The sequence below is a fragment of the Talpa occidentalis genome, unplaced genomic scaffold, assembly GCF_014898055.3.
Source record: "Talpa occidentalis isolate TD23 unplaced genomic scaffold, MPIMG_talOcc4v2.1 talOcc4.3, whole genome shotgun sequence".
NCBI lineage: Eukaryota > Metazoa > Chordata > Mammalia > Eulipotyphla > Talpidae > Talpa > Talpa occidentalis.
The window spans coordinates 102,535,341-102,543,767 of NW_023603184.1; positions in this window are offsets into that span (position 1 = coordinate 102,535,341).

The window sequence follows — 8,427 nt, forward strand, 5'->3', positions numbered from 1 at the left end:
TGTCTGCACTAAGAGATCAATCAATGCAGGTGGGCTCAGGGTCAAGTAAAATGGTCCACTTTCATCATTGTTCTTGCTCCAGGTGCTTCTGTTTACCCAAGATAACATGGTACCTCTCTGAGGGAGATCAGTGAACCTGTAGATTGGTAAGACACTGGTAGATACCCAAGCAGGTGTGTTGGAGTAGGCAGAATAAGATTTAAAGTTTCTTTCACAGGCCCTGTTGTGTTCAAAGCAAGAGGCCAATTTGTGTTTTTTTTTTTCTTTTTTTTTGGTTGTGGTTGCTAAGTTTTATTTATTGAGGTAATGTTGATTTACATCACAGTATATGTGTTAGGGGTATAGGTTTACACCTCTACAAATGTATGTTATTTTATCACACCCACCCCAATAATCATCCATTGAATCCTCCTTTTCCCCTTTGCACCCACCTCACCAAATCCCCACTTCTAGTAACCTTAATCATAGTCCAATGTGCTCTTCTCTCTCCTGTTTCCACCGTACCTCCTCCCTCTCCTTGTAGATACCTCATATCTATGGTTAGCTTCAAGGTTTGTCTTTGTCTGACCTTTTGTTTGGTTTCTGTATATTCTACATGTAAGTGAAATAATCTGGTATTTATCTTTCTCCTTCTGACTGACTTTGCTTTGTATAATCCCTTCTGTTTCCAGCCATGTTGCCACAAATGGCATGAGTTTATCATTTTTGATCTCTGAGTAGTATTCCATTGTGTTTATATACCACATCTTTTTGATCCATACATCTAATTTGGGGCATTTAGGTTGCTTCCATATCTTGGTTGCTCTAAATAGTGCTGCAATAAACACTACTGGAGTGAGGGTTTCCTTTTGAATTCCTGCTTTTGTATTCTTTGGGTAGATAGCCTGGGAATGAAAGTTTTGGGTCATATGGCAGATCCATTTTTAGTGTTTTGAGGACCTGCCACAAAGCTTTCCATGGGGGCTGGGCCAGTCTACATTCTTGAGAGCTTTTAAATATCTGCTTTCTGCAGAGTTGTGGTCACTTTTAGGGTATGATTTTTGTTCTCTGTTGTTGTTGTTGTTGTTTTTCTCTCATCTGATGTTCTGGTTATAAAGGAGGACCTCTTTTAAATTCCCTGCACTCAAATTATATGATGTGTTGATTTAGAGAGGGCAAGAGCAAGAATGAGTGAAGGAAGAGGCTTCCCATTTTTTTTAGCACGACAGCCTATTTAGGAACGTAATTTTTCTTGTGGACTTTTCTAAATATAACTACATACCCCTCTCATTCCTCTTCCTACTGGATTATTTTGAAGGAACTCTGAGACACCAAATGATTTCATCCATGACTACATCCACATGTGGTTCTCCCTGGTGGTGCAAGGGATTAAGCACAGCACTATGAAGCTATCCGCAGTCTCTACAGCATGAGTTCGATCTCCAGCCTGCCAAGGAGCTACCCACATGGTGCAGCAGACCTCTCCTGTCTCACCCACTGCTCCTCTCAGCAGTGTATTTCAGTCAGTCTGCCTGTTCTGTTCTCCACTCTGTCTCTTATCCCCGCCCCCAGCCCCCACACTTCTGGCCTGTACCCCAGTTCTTGTGTGCATAAATAAATAAATCTTTAAAAAAATACATCCACATGAGTGCAAACTGGTCCAACCACTGTGGAGAGCTGTATGGAGATTTCTGGACCTACTAAACATAGAGCTTCCATATGATCCAGCAATTCCACTCCTAGGTATTTACCCAAAGGACACAGAAACATCCATTCCAAAGAGCACCTGCACCCCTATGTTTATAGCAGCACTGTTTACAATAGCTAAGCTTTGGAAACAACCCAAATGCCCAAAAATAGATGACTGGATCAAGAAGATGTGGTACATATGCACCATGGAATATTACTCAGCATTCAAAAAAGATAAACACATGCAATTTGCAGCAACATGGATGGCGCTGGAAGGGATCATGCTCAGCGAAATAAGCCAGAAAGAAAAAGAAAAATACCGGGTGGTCTCACTCATAGCAGGAATCTAGAAAACTTAAATAAGGGACCAGGGAAAAGAATAACTATAAGAAAGAAAATATCAAAATCAACAAACATCTATGAACAAGAGACACTCTATGGGGTGTGGGGGGTGGGGAGGGGAGGGATTGGGGTCAAAATAAGGGGATTGCAATTGTTTGGGGAATATAAAAATAAAATTTATTTAAAAAATAAAAAAAAATACATCCACATGTATCCCTACAAGAAGAGTGTTTAAAAAAAAAAACAAAACACAATACAAATAAAATGAACAATTCTTTAGTATCATAAAATTTTTTCTCGGTATCTAGTTTCATAAAGACTGTTATGATTTGTTAGAATCAGGATCTCAAGGAGACAGACACACATTATATCTTGTATTACATCTGGTTTTTAGATCTATTGAGTCTCTTATTTTCTAGTTTCCTCACCCTTTTTCTTGTCATTCAATAAACTAGATTATTATCCAATAGAGTTTTCCTATCTTACATATTTTTCTATTCCTGTGATGATACAAATTTTACTTCTGGGTGATAAATGCCATGTTAAACCATGTGATATTAATTACACTTTTATCCTCATTTAATTATGAAAATACATAATGACAAAGGACTCCTATAAACTCAGTTACACTTTCAAATTAATTTTTCTTTGTGTGTGTGAGTAAAACAGCTGAAAATCTGTAGGTTTTGGGTTCTCAAAATTTTTGGTCAGGATTTCTTTGCATTTGAAATTATGGAGGAGCCACAATAAGATAAAAACCACCTATTTATCGATTGATATTGATTATAGAAATTAAAACATTAAAAACTGTATTTATTAATTTATTAAAATTAGTAAATCACATAGACATTATTGCAAATAATATATATGTCAGAAAAAGTGTGTCCCAAAACAAATAAAAACAGTGAGATTGTTTTATATGTTTGCAAATCTTTTTAGTGTCTTGCTTGATGGAAACAACCTGTATACTTAGATCTGCTTTTGGCATTCAGTCTGTTACTTACTGTAGCTTCTGGAAGACTTTGCTGTACATTTCTGAGGGACTGAGCAATTATTTTGTTTTTTTTTTTTTTTTGATTTTAAAAGTATAGGTTTGCTAGGAAAATGAAAGGAGAAGAAGATGCTTGCTCAGATACAAGAGGGCAGAAAATGAGACTACAAGTTTAAAAAGGCAAGCAATGTCTTAGTTTTACTATGAAAATGTTTTGACTTCATGGAACCTCTGAAAAGGTCTTGGCACCCCTCTGGGTTCCTGGACCACACTTTGAGAACTACTGTAGAATATTTATGTGTGAATGATATTGTTATTATTAGTGTGCAGATAATGCTTGGAGAGGGAGTGTGCTGAGGATCCCATGCAAATACTTCTCAGCATCCTTTCCCTTCTTAAGCTCTAGTTTCTTCCTCTTTGCCTCAAGGTTGGGACTGGCATTATAAAAATTTTCTGTGGGTGTGGCAATGACATTTTGATTATGTTTTATGTTCCTTTTAGAAAAGTGTTTATTTTTTACAGTATCTGCTCCTCCCCCAACTCCAGAGCAACTGCTATAATTTTTTGCTCAAAGTATAAATGAAGGCAGTGGAGTGGAAAAGAAGAAATTGCAAAAGTGACTTTTAATTCCATGCCTGCTTTTTTTTTAAAAAAAAGATTTATTTATTTATGCATACAAGAGCTGGGGTACAGGCCAGAGGTGTTGGGGGTGAGAGAATTCACCAGAGACAGAGTGGGGAACAGAACAGGTGGATTGACTGAAATACACTGCTGAGGGGAGCAGCAGGTGAGTCAGGAGAGGTCTGCTGCGCCATGTGGGTCATCTCCTGGACGGGGATCGAACTTGTGTTGCAGTGGCTGAGGCTAGCTTCGTAGTGCTGACGCTTAACCCTTTTTGCCACAGGGAGGCCCTCACACCTGCTTTTAATGAGCTGCAAAAAAAAGGTGACCAAGGTGACCTTGGGCAGATCACTTACCCTCTCTGACATTCTGTTTCTTTATCTATAACATGTAGAAGTTTGATCAGATTATTTTAAGGCCTTTTCTGGATCCTAACTCTAAGAAATGCTCTTATGGCTCCTAGAGAAGCCCATGCAGATGTTTCCCTTGGCTTAGGCTGAAGGAGGATGGGAGTTTGAACCAGACCTGGAAAGGGGTGGATCACAGAAGGGCACCTGCTAACACACAATAAGAACCCAGCAACCTGAGAAAAAGGGTTAGCACCCTTTTGGGTGAGTCAGCGGGAGAGTACAAGGATTGGATATACCATGATGAACTCGGGATTGAGGAGAAATGAGTTATATGAGATCCTTGTGAAGGCATTTTGCAAAAATTTCCCACACCAACAGGTATTCTCAGACCAAGAACAAAGCCCAACTTTTTTTTTTCTCCTAAGATCTGTCTTTATAACTTTCTGAACTCCATTCCCAGAGGGAGGGATTGACAAACTGCAGTTTGTGAACTAGGAATTGTTTTTACATCTTCACCTGGTTGAAAAAAACAAACAAACCCAAAAGATGAATAAACTTTGTGATACATGAAAATTCTGTGAAATTGAAATTTAGTGTCAGTTAATAGAGTTTTATTGGAACACAGCCACTGGTTCGTTTAGAGTTAGTCCGTGGCTGCTTTTGTGCTGTCATGGCAGAAGGGTTGATGTGACAGATACATTATGGGGAATATTACTATCTGGCCTTTTAGAAAATTTGTAGATCCCTACCCTATGTGAACTTAAAATTTTCATTTTAGGGCTGCTCTTTCAAAACACTTGCAAATCACCCATTTACTCACTATCTCTGACTTATATTTGCATCAACTTTTAGGTTCTCTTAAAGTTTCTAGTGATGTCTGCTTCAAATCTCTCTCTCTCTCTCTCTCTCTCTCTCTCTCTCTCTCTCTCTCTCTCTCTCTCTCTCACACACACACACACACACACACACACACCCTCTGTCTCCACTCTGACAATTTTATTAGCACCTCAATCCCTGCTCTATAAAAGCTTGAGGCTGTAACAGGTGCTCTTCTGTGATCCACCCCTTTTCAGGTCTAGTTGAAACTCCCATCCTCCTGGCTTTGCCCACAGACATATTAAATCCAAACCACATGCAGCCTTTGGTGTTCTATGTTTCTAAGGCTTCCCTATGCATAGTAAGAGTGGCAGGAGGGAGATGTGATTTTTTTTTTGTAGTAGAGACAGACTGTCTGCTAAGTCATGGGAGAAACTTCAAATTTGCAGTTTTGTCACTTCATGATTTTCAGTGGTCTTCGTTTCCTCCTTATCAAGGGTGTAGACTGAAGTCTGAATGAGTTGGAGAATGAGTTAATTCAACAGTTAAAATGAAAAACAAAACAAAACGGTGTCTTTTCCTCTCTACATGGAAATCCCTGGGATTTAGCATATTCTAAATTTATACCTAGGATTTAGTTTCTACAGGGATGATTGAATGACAGCATGGAGATGCCAACCATAGACTAAAGATTTAACACTGTGTCACAGACCCCGGGAAGCTCCATGATGGTCAGGAGACAGAAGACAGGAGTGAGGGGGAACATGAGGCAACAGCTTTTATTGGGGTTTCTGAGAAAAACCAAGGCAAAGCAGAGAAAACTATTTAGAATGGGTTAATTTGTCAACCCAAATGCCCACAAATAGATGACTGGATCAAGAAGATGTGGTACATATACACAATGGAATATTACTCAGCAATCAAAAAAGATAAACTCATGCAATTTGCAGCAACATGGATGGCACTGGAAGGGATCATGCTCAGCGAAATAAGCCAGAAAGACAAAGAAAAATACCAGATGGTCTCACTCATAGCAGGAAATTAGAAATCCTAAATAAGGGACCAGGAAAAAGACTAATTATAATAAAGTAAAAATCAGAATCAACAAGCAACTATTAAGCCAGAGACACACTGCAGAGGGGGTGGTGTAGGAGGGATTATGGTCAAAATAAGGGTGATGGGAATTGTATGGGGACTATAACCAAGATGAAAATGCATACATTGTGCAAAAATGAAAAATAATATAAAAATATATAAAATAAAATATATTTAAAAGATAGAATGGGTTAGTTTGAATAATTCCATTGGGCCTTGGGGCATAGAGGTTGTGGATCTTTGCTTGGTACCTTACCCTGGGAATAATTTAGGACAGGGAAATAGTGGCTTTGTCTTGTGAGTTAGATAAGAGCTAGTTAGAGTATACTCTCTGAAGTTGACTGGTTTGCATATGAAAGAGGCTTTGCTTGCTGTAGTCGAATGCTCTTCCTCCAGAGAGGATCCTAACTGCCTCTTTCACTTTGCTTCATTCTTTACTCAGTATCTCTCCAAGAGGTCTCCTGGACTGGATGGTGGTATGGAATATTGCAATGCCCCCTCCCTGATTTCTTTTTATCTTGAGCACTTTGTACATGGTACCTTTTGCTTATTTCTCTTGTTTATTGTTCATCTCCCCCACCGGAGTGTAAGTTCCATACAGGCAGGGATTTTTGTGCTAGTGCTTGATATATAGAAGATTCTCCATAAATATTTGTCAAATGGATGAACAAAAAGCACAATTATACAATACATATTTATTCATGTAATTTCTTTAAAAGTGGGATCACTTTATACATACTTGTTTTTGAACCTAGCAAGGAATCCTGTACATTTCCTCTTGTTGGCACATGTGGACATAGTGTATTCTTTTCAGTAGCTACATAGTATTTCAGAATATAGACAAACCATAATGGATTTAACCAGTCATTTACTGATGGTCTTTAGAATGTCCAGGATTTCACAAGTTTCTACAACAACAGATCAAGGAAAAAGAATGCACACCAGGTTCAGGGGTCCAGGTCTTGCTCTAGAACTGATTAGAAACCTTGGATCATTTCTGACTTTCTTGAGCTTAATTTATATTTTTCTTTAATCTTGGCTACTCAAGTGAAAAACATTGCTCAGATGAGCAGAGATGGACATGGGATCACCTCATATATTTATAATAATTCCTCAGTAACAGTCAGTTACCAGACCAAGTCTCTCCATTTTTACACATCTGCATATGGTCTATTCCCCGCCCCCTTACTGAGTAGACCATTCTTCTACCATGAGCTTTCTAAGTTAATACCTAACACTCCATGTGCTAGGCAATTTCTCTTCTCAGCAATCTTGTTATTCTTCTATTTTCTATTTTTTTCAAAGATTTATTTATTTATGCATACAAGAACTGGGGTATAAGCCAGAGGTGTGGGGAGTGAGAGGATTCACCAGAGACAGAGTAGGGAGCAGAACAGGCTGTGGGAGACAGTTTTGTCTTCTGACTTTGGGACTCAGTTTCATCATCAAGGGCCTCTGACTGCCATCAGATCTGGAGAATTTGGCGGTAGGATTGAGACTGGATTGAGAACAGTGACCTAAAAGCTTTAGGTTGGTACAAGCTTAGAGGTTAGTACTGAAGATCCTGGGTTCAAATCTCCGCTCTGCTAGTTAGAGCTATGTTACCTTGGGCAACTCACCTAACCTGGAATCTCAGTTTTCTCATCTGTGAAAGGGGACTAGTAACAGTGCCTATCTCAGAGGATTGCTAAAAAGATCAAATGTGTGTGTGTGTGTGCACACGTGCACCCTTATCCATTGCTGGGCTGGGATTCAGGGAAAGCACTGGTTAGGAATGGGAACTGGAATGAAGCCAACCAGGGAATGCAACATAGAATTGGGGGCAAGCATTAGAAAAGCTGCGGTTAGGGTTGGTTCTGCAGGATAGCTCGGGCCAGTCATTTGTTGCAGACTTACACTGAGGAGTGAGAGGACAGGGCAGGAGCTGGGGGGAAAACAAAGGCAGCCTCCTTTTTGCCCCTAATTGTGCCTCCCCTTACTAGACCAAGGTATCTAATCATGGAGGGGACTAAGGAGGAGAAAGGGAAATTCTGAATAATATGAACATAGACTGGGGCTGACGGTAACAATAGAGCCAGTGCCAAAGGCTAGCTGAAAGAGAAATAGAACTTGCTATTGTCATCTGCCTGCCAACTCTCCTCCTCATGGTGAAGGAGATAGTATGGGCATATATCTTATCTTGCTGCCATAGCTGTGAAAATCCAAGAGAAACCTTGGGAGGAGTTTTGGGGTCCCAGCTCAGTGGAAATGACACCAATCTTCCCCTGTGCCGGCTCTGACAGCACCAAATCTTGAATGGTGTGCTCAGGAGGGTGTGGTTCTCTAGAGAACTCCTTGCCCAGGTCATACACTTAGGTCTTTGTGTCATTGAATCTGAGGGCACATTTCCCTGTATTTGTGTCCATGGTCTTCACGACCTGGAGACAGCTAATGGAGAAGCTTAGTTCTAAAAAGGAGGAGAGGTGTACAAGAGTGGAGAAACTCGGAGACCATAGAAGGGCAGTGTCTCTGCATGGGCTCCAAAATCATTTCCAGTCTCAACTT